Source organism: Schistosoma mansoni (genome assembly GCF_000237925.1).
Source record: "Schistosoma mansoni, WGS project CABG00000000 data, supercontig 0196, strain Puerto Rico, whole genome shotgun sequence".
Classification (NCBI taxonomy): domain Eukaryota; kingdom Metazoa; phylum Platyhelminthes; class Trematoda; order Strigeidida; family Schistosomatidae; genus Schistosoma; species Schistosoma mansoni.
Window position 1 is genome coordinate 41,451 of NW_017386073.1, and position 5,474 is coordinate 46,924.

Below are 5,474 nucleotides of genomic sequence, written 5' to 3' on the forward strand. Positions count from 1 at the left end.
TTCAGACTACTTTTGCTACAGACATTCATTCTACTGAAGATCAGAGTATATACTTGAGCCTTTTAATTAGTTTTTTTTAAATAAATGCTTTTAGAAACAATTTCTAATAGTTTACATGATATTTCTGCATAAATGATTTCGAAAAGACAGTGAAATTACTTTCTGAGACAACGATCAAAGAATAGTGTAAATGAAATGCTTGATATTTTTAAACGATTTGTACAACATAAATTGCCTACTACTCAACGACATGATGAAACTCGTAGTCTATTTCAAATAAAGGAATGAATCCCCATTAAATTATATTTCGGATAAAATCTTCATTAGAAGTAGAAAGTGTTTACAGTCAATTTTTAACATAATGTCAGTTTTACTGTACACTACCAAGAACTTTTTAAATTTCCAATACGAATTTCTGCATTAAGGTATCCTTAGGAGTGCATTAATCTTACCCAACATTGACGTTTGACTCAGTTCTTTATCTCGATTCTGATTAGCTCGGTAGTATCACTTTAATTCAACCCCTACCTGTAATTCTAAATTCTCGAGAGAAATTACAGAAAATACATATTTCTTTAAATTCTTTTTCCAACTTACCATAATGTAAATACTTAAATAACTGAAATGGTTATTGACTACAACATTGGTTCAGAGGTTCATTCTTAATCGTTTTTAACATAATAAACCTTATTCACCATTATTACTGTCAGTTGAATGATCTAGTGACTTTTGGGTTGAATAATTGAAGTAAGCTATCAGGTTTCTATCTGATTGTAAAAACCGCCGTCCTATATCACTTCTCAATGTTTAATCACTCAAGTGCTACTATCAGTTTGGACTAGATTAGATGAAATTAAGAGTTAAGTACAAAAGTTTATAGTTCAGACAACCAGTGGATTTAATAAGAGAGTGGCTAGTTGAACCTGCTATATTCTTACTCCTTGTTAATTATCACGTGACTAAACCGCCAATCAGAACACCGATTTACATGACTGTAGAACTGTGCCAAACCAATGACGTGTTAACTAGCACGAGCAGCCCAAAGTCGACTTTGAGTCCTTATCGGTTCTTCTTACCTTGCCCTGCCCGTTGAGTCCAGAACGCAATCTCAGCTTCCACTGTATGAATCATGTATTTCAGACATACGCAGTTTATATACAAGCAAATCATACCATAAAATAAAAAATAACAATTATACACGATCAAGCCAAAAGTGGCTGTGAGTGTGAGAGACTGTAACTAACAAATCAGGAATAGACTAAGAATGGTAAATCGTATAATAGTAGTCAACAGGTAAAATGAAAGCTTATAATGAAAGAATATGAATATACATGTAATATAGTTACTTAAAAGTTATCCAATGAGAATATATAATAACAGTCCATAAATAATTCCTATCAGTTACAATTTATTTATTCTTCGTCCGGATATAAAAGAACCCAATGGCAGAAAATTCGAAATAAGCATGAAGTGTTCACATGTTCATTTCGTAAGACAAACAAGTACAGTTTATGTTAGTCAATTAAATAATCCAATTAAATAACCAATTGTATGTGAAATAGGACTGATTATAACAAAAACAATTTAAACTTTCAGTCATAAGCAAAGGGGGTCTACTCAAAAGTTTGGGACTCCTACTTACAATAAACCAACATGTGTTTGATTTACATAAACCAAATAATTGTGAATACTGACTATGATAAACCTACAGCCAGTATCGGCGCTAAATACTGGAAATCTCACACTGGGACACTACAATTTTCGACATACTCTCCTCTTTTTTTGCTCTTTGTAATTCATGTATTCAGTATCTGGAAGATGAAAAACATAGTCATAGCATCTACACTTAGGGTAAAATTTCCCCATTAAAGATGAATGAAAGACATTGATCATTGAAATGTAACTTGTGACTAGTTACAATTCGACTGCATTTTAAATAGAAATTTATTGGAAGATTACACAATTCCTTAACATAAAAGAATTTGTAGTAATGAATAATGCTGTTATCAATATGAAAAAAAACTGTTAGAAGATTGAATAAAGTGTTCAGGAATATACATTACAGAGCTACCACAGAATGGTTTAAAATAATAGTTGTGCACAGTGCATGAAAGTTTGGCATTGCAGATGAAAATTGGTCCATTTTTCACTGAATAAATAATTCTAGTGCTCTTTGCTAGATCATATACAAAATATTGCCCATAAGTTTCTGATTAGTCAATAATGTGAATAAAATACCTACCGAAAACAATTGTTTAGTTCCCAGCAGTTTTCCAGGTGATTTCAATTTGTTATAATAAAAAAAGATAGATAATTTTTAATCTAATATAGTTTTAATCTCTTTTTACATGCTATAAACATTTGAAACTAGGATCAAACGTTCATTTCATCAATGTAAAAGTCAATGTAAGGGCATAAATTAAAGAGGTGAACTAAGTCTCGTGGAGTTTATCCTCATCGGAAAGAGAGTTCACAAGTAATAACCTGAAAAGAGGAGACATCTTTCAGTCGTACTTGTTGTATGTAGCAGTTTAGTATTGAAATAATTGTAAATTATGTTTATATAGTAAGTTCAATCAGTGGTAAATGTTACTAAGTTAAATCTTTTCAGTATCTGACTATTTACTAGTGTGCTCAGTAGGACAAACCAATCAGATTGCAGGCAGCTTATCTTGAAATTCAGCATAAAAATTTATCTATCCATAAAGCTAAAAAAGGCTAGGAATAAACTCCACGTTGTCAAGTCATCTGATTGTATCGTAGTCAGTAATTACGATTATTACTTACTTCCTTACTTACTTACTTACTTACTTACGCCTGTTACTCCCAATAAAGGATTAGCCGCCGACAAGCATTCTCTAACCCACTCTGTCCTGGGCCTTCCTTTCTAGTTCTATCCAATTTTTGTTCATTTTTCTCATGTCTCTCTCCATTTCTCGACGTAATGTGTTCTTTGTTCTTCCTCTCCTCCTTTGGCCTTGTCGATTCCATGTGAGGGCTTGCCTTGTGACGCAGTTGTCTGCTTTCATCAATGTGCGTCCTATCCACTTCCAGCGCTTCTTCCTGATTTCTCCCTCCACTGGAATCTGGTTTGTTCTCCTCCACAGTAGGTTGTTGCTGACAGTGTCTGGCCAACGGATCCGAAGTATTTTGCATAGACAACTGTTAATAAACACCTGTATCTTCTGGATGATGGCTTTCGTAGTTCTCCAGGTTTCCGCCCCATACAGTAAAACTGTCTTGACATTTGTATCGAAAATCCTGATCTTGGTGTTGGTTGAAAACTGTTTTGAGTTCTAGATGTTCTTCAGTTGTAAATATGCTTCCCTCGCTTTGCCGGTCCGCGCCCTCACATCTGCATCAGATCCACCGTGTTCATCAATGATGCTGACCAGATATGTAAAGGATTCTACATCTTCCAAAGCTTCTCCGTCAAGTGTGATTCGATTGGTGCATGTTGTGTTGTATCGGAGAATCTTGCCTTCACTTTGTGTATATTGAGACCTACTGCTGTTGAGGCTGCTGCCACACTGGTCATCTTCTCCTGCATTTGTTGTTGCGTGTGTGATAGAAGAACCAGATCATCTGCAAAATCTAAATCGTTCAGTTGCATCCTAGCCGTCCATTGTATCCTGTGCTTCCTCCCAGATGCTGACGTCTTCATGATCAATTACGGTTATGCTTTCGTTTATTCAGTCACTCACTTATAGATATTTGGGAATGATTTCCCTTATGAGTGAATTGAACCCATGTCTTTTGCTATGTTGTAATTTTTCTTCCATCATGACTGGCCTTCAGTTGACAAGTCCATAGCATGATGGAATGGTATTATAGTCATAGAAAACACATTTTTCATGTAAGCCAGAAAAATAACGTCTAACGAAACACGTATTCTATCATGGATTACGATATTGTAAATAATAATTACTCTCTTCATTCTGGTTGGTTGCCAGGTGTAAGGTCAAAATTGCGAACGAGAGTGGAGTTTATTCTCACCTCTAAATAACAATCTGGCATTTCTAAATGATGTAAATGTCTGATGAAAACCCTTACTCTATTTCACAACTCTAACTTCTACCCCTAATTCCTGGTCTTAATTCCACACACTAATTCATGACAACATTTTGAACGCGATAATTAGTTGAAGCTTCTATCACTTACCTTAGTATCTTTTCATGGTCATCCATAAATTATGCTTTCGTCAAATATTCATCTGACATTATTGTTTTTTTGTCATCGCTTTGAATTGAATTACATTAATTTGACAATGAAATCATCGACACAGTTGAGAACAGTTTGGTTCAATCATAACAGATTGATATTAGTTCGCAAATACTAAGAATAACGGAACAGTTTTTTTGATGGAACATTATTACAAAAGTTAACGTTAACCTTAAATGCTAGATAAACATCAATTTTCCAGTTTTGCAATCAACAAGATATCACAAAACATTTATCAAACTACTAAATTTTTTTCAAGATGAAAAATTTGATATTTTAGTTAAAAACTAGAACCTAACACGTCATTTAGGGTTGCGTTATTATTTGATATATGATCATGTGATAACAAATTATACTGAACAGATGGATTACTTAAAAATTATATCATGTGAGAATGACCTGCATATATTGAACAAAAATGCAGACGAATTGGTATAAAAGATAAATATATGTAAATTCAAACAGTCTGACCAAGAATATTAGGATTACATGTATCATTCAACCATTGAAAATCAATAATATAGTGTCCTTTCATTTCTTCGATTGACACATAATTCCCACTTAAACATTAACAAACACGAAGTTCAGAGAATAGATCTCTTTTCAGCAAGCTCATTATGAAGGTGTACAATCAAATATATATACGAAAACTTTTCGCCAAAGTATTAGTTTCGTGAGGACATATGAACAAGGAATAAACATGATGATGTAATAAAAAGATTATTATAGTAGATTGCGTAACATGTATAATAATAACAAAAACTTATGTGTGTGTAAATAGAAAGCCTTGTTAACTAAACTGTTCATATTCGCATCCTCCTTATTACAAGCATTATTTTGACCTATGAACTATTATTATACAATTTACCATTCTTGAGTTATCCACAGTCTATTGATTACTGTTCCCTTTATTCACAGCCACATTAAGCCAAATCTTGTACAAATGTTATTTTCTATTTTATGGTATGATGTGGTCTGTTTGATTGGTATATAAACCCAGTATGTTTGTGAATAATGATTCATATTGCAGAGGCTGTTATTGGTGTTCTGGACTCAACTGGCTGGGATAGGCAGATAGCAGGACCGAGTAGTACTCAAGACAGCTCATACAGTTTTGTGTATCATTGCTCCGATCGATAATTCGCCCTTCTCTCATTGGGCGTTCATATATTAAAGAGGGCACTCACACAATCGATATAAAACTGAGTAAATCGGTTTACTGTTCTCGTCTTGTGATTAGGGAGGCTGGGAAT